This window comes from Nyctibius grandis (genome assembly GCF_013368605.1).
Source record: "Nyctibius grandis isolate bNycGra1 chromosome W unlocalized genomic scaffold, bNycGra1.pri SUPER_W_unloc_1, whole genome shotgun sequence".
NCBI lineage: Eukaryota > Metazoa > Chordata > Aves > Nyctibiiformes > Nyctibiidae > Nyctibius > Nyctibius grandis.
The window spans coordinates 8,892,841-8,907,664 of NW_027167472.1; the positions used below are offsets into that span (position 1 = coordinate 8,892,841).

Here is a 14,824-nt window from a genome sequence, read left to right on the forward strand (position 1 = left end):
TAACCTTCCTGCTGTCCAGTGGCTTCTAGCTCTTCCTGTTTGTTGCCCATACTGCGTGCATTGGTGTAAATGCACTTCAGCTGGGCTAACGATCTTGCCCCCAACACAGGCCTGTCACCCCTAGGTTCATTTGTGGTTGCCCTGATCTTATCCCCCTCCCCCATTGGACCTAGTTTAAAGACCTCTTGACCAGCCCTGCCAACTTCTGGGCCATAACCCTTTTCCCCTTCTGACTCAGGTGTTCCCCATCCGGCATAAGCAGGCCCAGTGCCATGAAAGCCACCCTGTGGTCAAAGAACCCAAAATTCCACCTACAGCGCCAGTCTCTTAGCCACGTATTAATCTGTTGTATTTTCATAGTCCTTTCCCTATTTTCACCTAACACCGAAGGGACTGAGGAGAATATAACCTGTGCACCTACCCCCTTTACCAAACGCCCCAGGGCCCTGAAGTCCCTTTTGATTGCCCTGGGACTTCTCCCTTCAATCTCATCCCTACCCACCTGGAATACTAATAGTGGGTAGTAGTCAGAGGGCCTCACCAGTTCAGGAAGCCTCCTGGCAACATCCCTCACCCGAACCCCAGGGAGGCAGCAGACTTCCCTGTGAGTCGGGTCTGGCCTGCATATGGGGCCCTCTGTTCCCCTTAGCAGGGAGTCGCCTATAACAATTACTTTTCTTTTCTCCTTTTTGGAGCTGGTTGCAACCCTCCTAGTTGGTTGCTTCTGTTTACGTAGCCCCTTAGAAGGTCCTTCACCTAGATTCGTGTCTTCCTGACGCTCAGGAAGACGCTCAGGTTCCAGCACCTCATACCTATTCTTCAGGGGGACGCGGGAAGGGGAGGAAGGTCAGGATGGGATTCGCCTACCACCCCGAGTAGGGACCTGCCTCCATTCCCCCGCATCCCCTAGGTCTCCTCCTGCTCCTTGTGGAGGAGGAAGAGGATCCTCCACTTCCTGGGGAGCATTTCCCCCAGGGCAGGCAGGGAACAGCACTGCCCGCCAACCTCTTCCTGGGATGCTCTTGTGCTCCTTAACCTTTCCACCTTCTCCTTGAGTTGTGCCACCAAGGAGATCAGGTCGTCGACCTGTTCGCACCTCACACAGGCGAGGTCTCCATTACCCTTGAGTGCCAGGGCCGGGCTCTGGCACTCCCTGCAGCCTGCCACCTGGACCTCCGCATGCTTCCACGGCAGGTCCGTTTGCATTGCCATGTCCTTTCTGGCACTCGCAGAGGACTTAGGGCCCCGCCGAGTGGAGACCATTCATGGACTGTCCTCTTGCCCCCATGGGAGGGAGACCGCACCTTCCTGCTCGCCGTGTTTGTGCGCTCCGGGTTGCTCGCGCTCCCCAGGGGCCCTTCAAATCTCTTGCGGTGCCTCCGGCTACGCCCCCTCTTCGCCTGATTCGTTGCCGGGAACTTCCGGGTCCAGACGGGACTCAGGGCTGCTGCTCGGGTGGCCCTGAGTACGGAAACCTCCCGGTACAGCCCGATCTCACCCTCGCCCCGGACTCACCTCAGTTGCTGCCGCTGCCGTCGCTGCTCCCGCCGCCGCCGACTGACTGTTTGTTAGGTCCTTTCAGATTCAGCTGGAACTGTGAGCATGTGACTCTCTTCACAATTGGGATTTAAGGGTCTCTGACCAACCACCTAAGAGACTAAAGTAGTAGTGGTCACCTCTGGAAATTTTGCACTTAATTTGTTGCAATCCTTTAACCCTGTGCTCCCCAGCAGTAAAACAAGCATAATATAGGATTTCAGAGGAATATTGGCAATTAAGGCCATGGTGCTGGAGTCTACTGCTTTGTGTGTTGAAATATAAAAGAAGGGGGGGAAAAAAAAAACAACTCCAACCCTTCAGAGTGTGGTTCTGGTTAGTGAGAATGGCAGATCTGGTCCATTGTTTGCAGAGTACCTGGAGATCTGGGAATGGAGAAAACTCTCACTTTTTCACTGTGTCACTTTGGTAATTCTGACTGATTATCAGTTCTCAGATATGTTGCTGACTATGGTGTGTATGGAAAAGGAGACTAATTGTATACAATATCTACATAATTTAGTTGGTAATGTGGTAAAGTCTAGGAGGGAAATAACCATAGAGTGTCTCCTCCTACTGGGATCTATTTTTGTGTGCATTGTATGATGAGCAATAGTTGGAAAATAAATAAATGGCAATATAAATAAATAAGAGAGAGTTTGTCTTGCCTAGGTTAATTAGAAACTCCTATCTTGCATTCTAGTTTTTTCCTTGCTTTTCTACATTTGGGTAGCTTTGGCTATAGGGTATATAACTTCGAGTGCTGATGTGCTCTGAAATCCATTCTTCTATTATATCCAGTTAAAGAATTTGACAAGTGTAAAAATGTTAACAAATAGCTGATAGAAAATTGAGTAGCCTGTCTAGTTAATTAGCTCTTAACTGCTGAATTGTTACTACCCTCTCATACAGTTGTAAAAGCCAGAACTCGCAACAGTGCAAGAAAGGGTTTGAGTTCTTGGCCAGGAGTGCATCTCAAAAGTTAAATTAATGTAATTTGAAGTCAGTGTGGACCAATTCCTTTTGGTCTATTGACCTTTTATCTTTGGTGGGAGAAGTAGAGTAGGGAGACAGCATGTTGCCTTTCAGGTCGCATAGAGGTTAAGTTTCTTTGCCTATGATCAAGCATAGGGTGGAAAACAGCACTGTCCAATAGTACAGTGACCTAAGGAGAGTAGGACTTTATCAGACCTTCAGGAAGTAAATGTAATGGAAAGCCATTATGTGAATCTGCATATCTGATGCCTCATGGCTCAGGGATTGTTCGAATCATGTATTTAACCCTTCAAAAGTGGTAGCTACCTATTTAAGCTGTTAGTTTCTTGGGCCTCATTCTGTTAGGTCAGAAGAAGCTGTTGTTTCTCAACAGCACGAGGGTTCTGCCATTAGAGTCACTGCTCTCACATAAGACACTTTGTATTCTCTTACTCTAAGGGCATAACCTTATTACTCGGTAGAGCTGCTGAAAGTGTGAGCCAATACATTTGAGTCTTCCAGCTGCATGAATAAACCTGAATTATTTTAAAATGATCAGATTACAGAGGTGATAATGTACTACAATGAATTTTTCAATTTCACACCCTCTCTGCAAATTTTCTGCATCACTTCCACCCTGGAGGGGGGATACAAGATTTTCCATGTGCTATGCTTCCCAGGAATCATGTTAAAACTGCTGATTTCATAACTGGAAAACGTCATTCAAGACAAAGCTTTGAGTCAGAAGTTGCTTGGTGTAGTATGTTGGCCAAACATTGGAAGAGGTTGCCCAGAGAAGTTGTGGAGTCTCCATCTTTGGAGATATTCAAAATCTGACTGGACATGGCCCTGAGCAACCTGCTTTAGCTGACCCTGCTTTGAATAGAGGGGTTGGACTAGGTCATCTCCAGAGGTCACTTCCAACCTCAACCATTCTATGATTCTATGACAGGTAGATTGACCGAACCTTGTATGTGGTGTTTTCTTGCAAATGAATATGAAATGCTGGTTGTCCTCTGTGATTCTTCAGTGCTTCCCTAAGTTCACCAATATCACTTCAGTGGTTTATGTGAGTATAATTTACTTGCTGGTGTTCTGGTTGTATCTGTGTTTATTTTAAAAATTCATGTCTACTTAGGTTTGCTAATGTACTGTAAGATCAGATGAGCTGCTAAGATCTCAAGGGGGTGAACAACCTATTTTTAATGTGTTTGAAGGATAGATGATGTTACCATATAGTGAATTTTTTTTCTGTCTCGTGGCAGTGAAGTCCAGTCATATGATGAGGTAGTAACTTAGATGGGATGTTAACATTTTTCTCAGAGTAGGGTGTTTTTTAAGATGGATGGAGGTAAAATGCCACACTGTCTATTTCTATACTTGCTACATTGACATGCAGCAGGCTAATCCTCTTTACAGGTGACATAAGCAGCCTGCTTAGGGGCTGACAGCAATGCCTGCTGATCCGTTGACATCCAAATTGGAGAGAAATTCATGTCCAAGTGATGTTTCTAATAATGCTTAAATTAAAAAAGGATATATTTTTTTCTTGAATTTGCCTAAGGGATGCTAAGAGGTTGATTTGTGACCTCTTTTCATGTCAGAACTTAGCCGTGTGGGTGTTGTGGTTAAGGTCAGGACAGACTAAATGCATGCATTAATTTCTACTCAACAATTGGATCCATGTGAAGGAGTTTGGCTATTTATTGCCTCTGTGAAAGAATGATTAATAATCATTCAGAGCTACAGAAAAGTGGTTGGTTACCTTTACTTCCCCTTTCCTTGCTGACAGGAGCAGCAATTGTCAGTAGGTGGAAAGAGCAGGGTGCTGAGCATGTCATTTATGGCTATATGAGCTTGGTTCCAAGCATCACTGGAGTGCCTCCACAGTCAGGCATCCCTGAGGGTAGAGATGTGCTGCCCCCCTTCAGGATGAGGTGGGCAGCATCTTCCAGACCATCTGATTTTTATTGGTTGGTGGGTCACTGAGCTGTTGCTCGTTGATTGGTGTAACAATTCACAGAATCACAGAATGGTTAAGGGTTGGAAGGGACCTCTGGAGATCATCTAGTCCAACCCCCTGCCAAAGCAGGTTCACCTAGAGCATGTTGCACAGAGTCGCGTACAGGCGGGTTTTGAATATCTCCAGAGAAGGAGACTCCACAACCTCCCTGGGCAGCCTGTTCCAGTGCTCTGTCACCCTCAAAGTAAAGTTGTTCCTCCTCATATTCAGATGGAACTTCCCATGTTTCAGCTTGTGCCCGTTGCCCATTGTCCTGTCACTGGGCACCACTGAGAAGAGTCTGGCCCCCTCCTCTTGACACCTGCCCCTAAGGTATTCGTAAGTGTTGATAAGATCCCCTCTCAGTCTTCTCTTCTCCAAGCTGAACAGATCCAGCTCCCTCAGCCTCTCCTCATAAGAGAGATGCTCCAGTCCTCTGATCATCTTTGTAGCCCTTCGCTGTACTCTCTCCAGTAATTCCTTATCTTTCTTGAACTGGGGGGCCTGGAACTGCACACAGGACTCCAGGTGTGGCCTCACCAGGGCCGTGTAGAGGGGCAGGAGAACCTCCCTTGACCTGTTGGCCACACTCTTCCTAATGCACCCCAGGATACCATTGGCCTTCCTGGCCACAAGGGCACATTGCTGGCTCATGGTGAACTTGTTGTCCACCTGGACTCCCAGGTCCTTCTCTGCAGAGCTGCTCTCCAGTAGATCAGCCCCCAACCTGTACCGGTGCATGGGGTTATTCCTCCCTAAGTGCAGGACCCTATACTTGCCTTTGTTGAACTTCATGAGGTTCCTCTCCGCCCAGCTCTCCAGCCTGTCCAGGTCTCGCTGAATGGCAGCACAGCCTTCTGGTGTATCGGCCACCCCTCCCAGTTTTGTGTCATCAGCAGATTTGCTGAGGGTACACTCTGTTCCTTCGTCCAGGTCATTGATGAATAAGTTGAACAGGACCGGACCCAGTACTGACCCCTGGGGGAACACCACTAGCCACAGGTCTCCAACTAGACTGAGCACTGCTGATCACAACCCTCTGGGCTCTGTCGTTCAGCCAGTTCTCAAGCCACCTCACTGTGCACTCATCTAAGCCACACTTCTTGAGCTTTCCTATGAGGCTGTTATGGGAGACAGTGTCAAAAGCCTTGCTGAAGTCAAGGTAGATAACATCCACTGCTCTCCCCTCATCGACCCAGCCAGTCATGTCGTCATAGAAGGCTATCAGATTGGTCAAGCATGATTTCCTCTTGGTGAATCCACGTTGACTACTTCTGATAACCTCCTTTTCCTCCACATGCTTAGAGATGGCATCCAGAATGAGCTGCTCCATCACCTTTCCAGGGATGGAGGTGAGGCTGACTGGCCTGTAGTTGCCTGGGTCCTCCTTCTTGCCCTCTTTGAAGACTGGAGTGACATTGGCCTTCCTCCAGTCCTCAGGCACCTCTCCTGTTCTCCATGACCTTTCAAAGATGATGGAGAGTGGCTGGGCAATAACATCTGCCAGCTCCCTCAGCACTCGTGGGTGCATCCCGTCAGGGCCCATAGATTTGTGGGTGTCCGGTTTGTCTAAATGATCTCTAACTTGATCCTTCTCAACCAAGGGAAAGTCTTCCTTTCTCCAGACTTTCTCTTGTACCTCCAGGGTCTGGGATTCTTGAGGGCTGGCCTTAGCAGTAAAGACTGTGGCAAAGAAGGCATTCAGTAACTCCGCCTTCTCTGCATCCTCCGTCACCAGGGCACCCTCCTCATTCAGCAGCAGGCCCACATTTTCCCTAGTCTTCCTTTTGCTGCTGATGTACTTGAAGAAGCCCTTCTTGTTGTCTTTGATGTCCCTTGCCAGATTTAATTCCAAGTGGGCCTTGGCCTTCCTTGTCACCTCCCTGCATACTCTGACAACCTTCCTATATTCCTCCCAAGTAGCCTGTCCCTTTTTCCACATTCTGTAGACTTCCTTCTTCCATTTCAGTTTTGTCAGAAGCTCTTTGCTCATCCATGCAGGTCTCCTGCCCCCTTTGCTCGATTTCTTACTCATAGGGATGCACCGATCTTGAGCTTGGAGGAAGTGATGTTTGAATGTTGACCATCTTTCATGGACCCCCCTGCCCTCTAGAGCCCTAACCCATGGGATACCCCCAAGTAGGTCCTTGAAGAGGCCAAAGTCAGCTCTCCTCAAGTCCAGGGTTGTGGTCCTACTTATTGCCCTGCTTCCTCCATGCAGAATCCTGAACTCCACCATCTCGTGGTCGCTACAACCCAGGTTACCCCCAACTTTCACATCTCCAACCAGACCTTCGTTATTTGTTAGCACAAGGTCTAGCAGCGCACCTCTCCGCGTTGGCTCCTCCACCACCTGTGTCAAAAAGTTATTGTCAACGCTCTGTAGGAACCTCCTGGACTGTGGGTGCCTAGCTATGTTGTCTTTCCAGCAGATATCGGGGTGATTGGGCAAATATTCTTGTATAATTTTAGTTTTCCTATTTCTGCCAATTATGCTGCTTTTTGTTCCTTTTTCATTACCTATCTAATTGTGCCTAATTACATCTTTAACAACTAGAGAGAAACATACCGAAGGTCGAACTGTGAGCCTCTGACATTGGCCTAACTACTTGAGTGATGTCAGCTCAGTAGGCCAACACAGCAGAGGAAACTGGATAGTAGTAGTGCTCTAATGCTTGTTTGAACATGTTTGAGATCCCAGCTCTGCAGAGATTGGGAGCTTTAGGATGAGGAAACCTCTCTTAACAAATGTGTGCTTGCAACAAACTGAACGGTGAATCCAGCACTGCTTTGGAGACACCGCAGGGTAGTGGTAGCCATGAGGAACAGTTTTTAATGATTTTTTTTTTTTTTTTTTTTTTTTTTATGATTAGATTTTATATGAATTGGCTTCCTGGGTTTTTTTGGAAGGCAGTGAAACTGTAACCTCTATAGGACTCTTCTTACATTTCTGGGATTTTGTTTTGTGGGCAAGTGCGTATGCTTTATTAAATTCTTACTGCCACTGTTAGGATCATAAAGACCTTTTATTAGGTCAGATCTCAGCTACCATTGTATATTCTTGTTACCATAGTACATTTGGCAGAGAATAAAGATAGGGGCCTGAAGCCCTTATCCTGCAAAAAATTATTTCTGTGAATAGTCCCTGTGATTTAATTTTGAGTTTTACTGCAATTAATCATGTGAGTAAACATTCAGAGGATCAGGTTATTAGCTACATGGATTGATTATCTTTAAGTTTTCAGTGAGGCATTTGGAAATAATCTTATGTATGAGACATCCTTGGTTTTTAACAACTACCACTTCATATAAGTGAGGTGCTAGTTTATGGTTGTAGTTCATTTGTAAGAGATAATGGGTGCTAATGCACTAGATGATTCTTTCACTTCCAAATCTTTCGCTCTCCAAATCTGGAGAAATAAGTGTTCAGTCATGTGGAAGTCCCGAGGTTCAGATGAAGTTTCATTGTAGAGCCTTTTGGCTTTAGCATAGAGATAGTTTGCTCAAAAGCTGTAATCATTTCAGAGCATTGCACTGCAGTTGTGAAACAAAGAATAGTATGAAATTCCGCAACTTATACTGCATAGACTTTATAATTATGTAACTACTAAGAAACCATATAAACATGTTGCGGTTGCTTCTGCTTTCTTCTTAGCAGGAATGTCCTATTATTTAGGTTTTTTCTTTTTCTATTTGATTAAAGCTAAATTAACCATGGCACTGAGGAGAAGAAACACGCCTCCCCACAATCCAATGTGAATCAAAGTGAAGACGCTTTATTAACATAAGCTGTCCCTTTTATACATTTTGTACTTTCCCTGGCTGTAAGCATGTGCATTGCTACTGGTTAATATTACTGTCCACGCTTCAAGCATACTCTTCTTTGATGTGTTGATTGGTTACTGCTCTGCCACTGGTCCTTTCTTAATTGGCTCCATCAGTTCTTGTTTCTTCTCCTCTGTGTTCGGCTCCCCTCGGCTACTCCCTCAATTCTTGTTTGCTCAACTGCTGTTTTTCCTCATCTCTTCTCTCCAAGGTCAGCTTATTGACACTAACTACATGATTCTTGTCACGCAGCTAGGCCCTCACTCCATACTCTCATACTTCTGGCTCATCACATGACCATTCTCCTCCAAAAACCCCTCTACATGGCACCAGTTTTTATGAGCCAAATACTGTGACAGGCATGCCAGAGCTGGACTTCCTAACCAGAACTCTTGCAATTTGTTGCCTATTTGGCAGGATTTTAAAAGAATAATATTATAGTTCCCCTTGAATGAATCCTCATCTTAAATGCTATTCTGTGATAGCTCTGCAAAAGTATGACTGTCTTCATGTGCTCCTAAGAGCTGAATGACTGGATTAAGCAACCCACAGGTGTTTTTTCCCTGTAACAAATTTGGTGATGGGAAGAGGCAATGCATATAAACCATGTTTTGTCTATGAAGACTGTTCAGATCTGCAGTAACTTCATCTCTACGCTTTCCTACTTCCTCCACTGGCCCCATTCAGGAGATTTTTGGTTGAAGCTTTCTAAGTCTAGCACTTGTGTATATGATGCACTTGCAGTTGTTTTTGAAACTTGCAAAGAAATAGCACTGAAGAGTTGTGTGGAATTTGAACACCATTTCCCAAGGTAGGACTTTTTCTTGGTTACATAGCTACAAAAACATGGAATTACCTATTTCAGCATTAGAAAGTATCAAGGGTACCATCAAGATATATAACTTTTTTTTAATGTATGGTTGCTCTGTTGTGTCTATATAATTTTCCTTGCAGGTTTCATTTTCTAGTAGTTGGTAACCTTGAGGGTGATTTTTTTTGTTTGTTTGGTGGTTTTGGTTTGTTTTTTTTGGTTTTGGCTTGGGCTTTTTTTGTGTGGTGTGGTGTTTTTTTTTTTTTAATAGCAGTGTTGGACAGTTTTTAGAGGGCACTGGGTTGAACTTTCATCAGAAGTGTTTCTCTATATGTAATGCTTCCAGAATTTGTCTGCACCTTTTCTTAGCTAAACCAGAACATCTCTGTAGTGCAAAGAAAATGCATTGTTGTTGACTATTCCATGCCAAAAAGGTGCTATTTGTAATAAACTGTCTTCAGCAAATAACTACTGAGATGATAATCTTATCACAGGAGGCTTGGCAGCCTTCCATTGAGTTAGCCTGTCTCAGCAAGGAGCTGTTGCTTAAGGTACAAAGCAGTCTACAGGAAAATGTGATTGTATACATACACAAATACACACACTCTGTGTTTTCTCTGTTCATAGATGCATCATAATTTCCTGTCTGATGATTAGGGACTGGAATTATTATTTGGGAGACTAGCAGGTTCTAGCACCAGAGAGATGGACCTGACTTCTCATCTTATAAGTACTAGATGCTAGGGAAGTTTTTGGGTTTGGAGACCCTGGTATGTTTTGTGCAGTAATCCTGTAAGCGAGAACATTGGGCATGTTTTGTGTGTTTCTGTCATCAGGTACTCCAAACCAGTAATGCTTGTCAACGGATATCTTTATGAATGGCCATGTAAACTCCTGATGAAACTCTGATTTATACCTAATCCCAACATGCTTTCCTGTTAGAAATAATGAGGAAACACAGATCTGCTACCTGCAATTAAAAAAAAAAGTATAGAGAATTTTTTGTTTGCTTTCTTTGAATAAATAAAAAATGACTTCAAAATATGTGGGATTTTAAAATAAAAGTATTACTGAAAGACAATGATATAAAAAGATAAGAGTCCACCTTTGAGGGCCTCAGAAGACCAATGTTAATGTTGTTGCACATTCAACTTCAAGATTTGATTATAGTTTCATGGCTTGATAATGACTTATTTCAAGTTTGAAAAGTGTGGTTTTGGTTTGTACCAGAGGCCTTGTAATGTGGGTGACCTTGTAGCTTTGAAGAAAATAATTTGAAACTGTTAGCTTCAACCTTACTGAAGGACACATTCTGAAGAGTTAGCTCCTTAAGCAAGCTTTTGAAGAGTATGCTCTGCAGAGCAGCTTCCTGTTATTTGGTTAATGGTTGACCTAGTTCTATTGCCATATGCTTCCTGGAACACATTCTAATATAAAATATGTGTTAAAACAAGACTGAGATCATAGCAGGAAAGTCAAAGCCTTTATGAAACAGTTGTTCCCCCTCTTATTGTAAGAGAGGAAGAAGGGAAAAGTAAAGCTATCCTTTGTAACCTTTTGAGAGCTCATAGCAGTATCAGTAGATGTGTTGATTTAGTACTCTGCTGTCAGTGTGGGAAAATGAACTGTTTACCATACTTATTGTGTTGAATATTCATATAACCTGGCAGCAGCTAACCTGTTTCTTCACTTTCAGATGGCTTAGAAGCACTCCTGTGTGAGTTCTAGGCAAAGGTATGTTATCTGACAGGCAGAGGTGCCAGTGTGGGGGCTGCTGGGCCAGTCAAATTCCTAGCTATGGGAAGAAGTGGGAGCTGGCAGTATCTTTAAAGGCTGCTGTTGCTGATTAGTGTGGGGGTAGCATGTCAGAGAAATGGTGAGACCTCTTGTAAGTTATTTGCTCCTGATTGGGACTTGTTCCTAGAGCTTCTTTGACTCAGTGATACCCTTCATGTGGATCTTGTGACACTGGGCCAGATGAAAATTTTGGTCAATAGGGCCAGGATACAAGTCATGGTATTGTCTGAAAATCAGATTTGTGCCTGGCATGCAATAAACCAATCTCACACACTCAGGAGAGATATTGTATTTATTCTGCGCAGGGTGCTCAGTGGAATCATCCACAAATCAAGCACCCCTACTGCAAATCCCAGTACCTTTTTATATACAAAGAATTACATGGAATCATCCCTCTATTTGCATAACATACTTTTCATTGGTTAATAGATCTGATAATTAACATAAATGCCTAGTCATTCTTATACTATCTACGCATGCTCAGGGGAAGGATCTTCACCTGGGCAAGGGTCTTTTTGACCTGTGGGCATGATTTTTAGTATTATAATGAGCAGAGTTTACTTCAGACATCTTAAAACTCATATTTCGGCCAAGGTTGATTTACATTAAACAATAGTTATTAGTTTGCTTTAAACAGACCACTGATTAAAGTCCTTATGTTGCGGGATACTCCTTTCTTCTTCTCCTTCTGGCATCCCAAGACGTAGATAAGGACAATATCTTCTTTCCCTCCAGATGGACCAGATGTATCCTGACAAAATCTATCCTGCATGTATGGTTAAGCAATTAGCAAGTACACTAAGTAAATGTTCAAACACAGATACAAATGTCACTATATTGATGGCTGAGTGTGATGCAATTTTGCCATTCTGTCCTTCCCTGATTCTTAACACTGAATGGTATTTTTACCATTTATAGAACTAGTTTTATAGAACTAGGACTAACTGCAAACAAAAAGCATTCCCACAGGTTACACAAGGAAGGAGTCCAACAGCATTTAAAGACACTTCTCTTTTTTTTTTTTTTTTGTCCTCTGTATCAGTAGTTTATGTTTAAATGTAAAACAAACAAAGCAGCTCTTCATTCAGTTTATATCTTTAATGGACAGAAAATGTGGATCAAACCATTCTCTGACTTGCTTTAGAAATGACTTCACTTTATTTCGTATGTCCCGACTTCTTCATGAATCAGTGATACTGAGTAGTAGTAGACATCATTCAAAATGGCTGGAATGGATAAATGGAATAATGTAGATATGTTCAACAGAAGGAAATATCATCTAGCTTACCTATCTGTATATGTGTTCTTCCTTAGATACTGAAACCATTTGTGAAGTCAGCACGTTGTTAAACAGAGGGTGGAAATGTTGGGATGCAGGGGAGCGCAATGGTATGAAGTCTGAAAAAATCATGCTACAGAGTAAGAGCCTTCAGCAAGTTCAGTCTCCTTAGCTTTTTCAAAGATATTTTAGAAGTGACATTTAGAGGGCTAATGTATTTACTTTGCCAGTCTGTGCCTGATACTATAGGAATCTGTACTAGCTATAACAAGATGCAGTAGCTATAATGTAATACTAGAAAATGGTTGCTATATAAATAGCTCTTATTTAATAGTGGAAGAAAAGTATGAACCATTGGAATAATTTATGGACTCAGAAAAGTAAGGCATCAAGTCTAAGATGAGTCTAGGCTCTCTCTAGATGTGATAGTGGGAGACAGACACTTCTACAAGATGATTCATCCCACCTTAATCTAGATGCCTGTATTGGGTCTGTCTGGAATGGAGTTAACTTTCTCCTTAGCAGGCCTCATAGTGCTGTGCTTTGTATTTGTAGCTAGAAATGTGTTGATAACACACCAATGTTTTGGCTACTGCTGAGCAGTGCTCCCACAGTATGGTGGGTTTGACCTTGGCTGGCCACCAGGTGCCCACCAAGCTGCTCTATGACTCCCCCTCCTCAACTGGACAGGGGAGAGAAAATATGATGAAAGGCTTGTGGGTCAAGATAAGGACAGAGTGATCGCTCAGTAATTACCATCATGGGCAAAACAGACTCAACTCAGGGAAATTAATTTAATTTATTGCCAATTAACAATGGAGTAGGATAATGAGAAATAAGAACAAATCTAAAAACACATTCCCCCTGCCCCTTCCTTCTTGGGCTCAGCTTCACTCCTGACTCTTCTACCTCCTCACCCTGAGGAGTGCAGGGGAATGGGGGTTGGGGTCAGTTCATTACATGTTGTCTTAGCTGCTCCTTCCTCCTCACAATCTTCCCCTGCTCCATCATGGGGTCCCACCCACAGGAGACAGTCTTTCACAAACTTCTCCAACATGGGCCCTTCCCAAGTGCTGTAGTTCTTCACACACTGCTCCAGCATGGGTCCTTTCCACAGGGTGCAGTCCTTCAGGAAGGGACTGCTCCAGTATGGGTCCCCCACAGGGTCACAAGTCCTGCTAGAAAACCTGCTCCAGCAGAGTCTCATCTCTACAGGTCCTGCCAGGAGCCTGCTCCAGTGTGGGCTCTCCACCAGGTCACAGCCTCCTTCAGGGCACATCCACCTGCTCCAGCACAGGGTCCTTGTCTTTGTTTAGCCCACACCTAGGGCTAAACAATAAGCAGTTGTTCTCTCACCCAATGTCCCTTCCCTAACCGAGGAAGGGAATTGGGAAAAGGAGGAAGACTCATGGCTTACATTTAAACAGATTTAATAAAATAAAGAAACCAATATCAATAGTAATCCAAAATACACAAAATTATACTTAGCTCCACAGGGTTGCAGCAAGTCCCTCCAAGGATAGCAATCATTGAGAAAGAAAACAAAGAGAACATAGAAAAGATCAAAGCAAAAAGAACCCCACCCCACTCCTCCCTAGCAAGCCCTCCCTTTTATAGTGAACCTGATGTTAATGATATAGAATACATCTGTGGGCCAGCCTGGGTCAGCTGCCCTGCATTTAACTGCTAATGGCCTTAATCACCATGGCTGGACACAAACTGAAACAAAATCCCAATGAATCCAGGACAATGATTTACAGCTCTGGCTGGAGGAAGAGATAAGTCCTGTGGATGCAGAACAGTATCTTTTCCTTGGGGCCAGCCTACTGTGAGGGACCAAATTGGCAAATAGATGTCTCGAAGTTTGCCTATGTGAGTGTACCTGGACACTTGTGTGTAGGAGAACTTGTCTAGACATGTCTAGATGGCCACTTGTCCCTGTCACTCAAGCTTGTTTACACTGGAGTGAGCACTGGTCTCCATCACATGCCTGTCAACACTCAGTCTCAGGATGCATGGACAGATCCATTGGATGGAGAAAGCCCAGGCACACGTCCATTGGACGGGACAGGTACGCACGCCCACCCTCACTCCCCATAAAAAGAACTGCACAGACAGGCCTGCAGGCCCTGCTTTTCCACTGCTTCTACCTCATCTGTGTGTGCTGTTGCCTTTACCCTGCTGCGTCACTCACCACTGGAAGACAGAAGACGTCGCTGGACCCAGTTGGAGGCCTGTGTCTAGCGGAGTCCCTCAAGGGTCGGTACTGGGACCAGTACTATTCAATATATTCATTAATGACTTGGATGAGGGATTAGAGTGCACTGTCAGCAAGTTCGCTGATGACACCAAACTGGGAGGAGTGGCTGACACACCGGAAGGCTGCGCAGCCATTCAGAGAGACCTGGACAGGCTGGAGAGTTGGGCGGGGAGAAATTTAATGAAATATAACAAGGGCAAGTGTAGAGTCCTGCATCTGGGCAAGAACAACCCCATGTACCAGTACAAGTTGGGGGCAGACCTGTTGGAGACCAGCGTAGGGGAAAGGGACCTGGGGGTCCTAGTGGACAACAGGATGACCATGAGCCAGCAGTGTGCC

General features: G+C 44.4%; 1 protein-coding gene across 5 annotated transcripts in view; it reads left to right on the plus strand.

Moving 5' to 3' along the window:
• The window catches only part of LOC137677122 (zinc finger protein 462-like), a 148,574-nt gene that overhangs the window by 11,013 nt on the left and 122,737 nt on the right, over positions 1–14,824 (plus strand). The gene's annotated exons all lie outside the window — the stretch shown is intronic.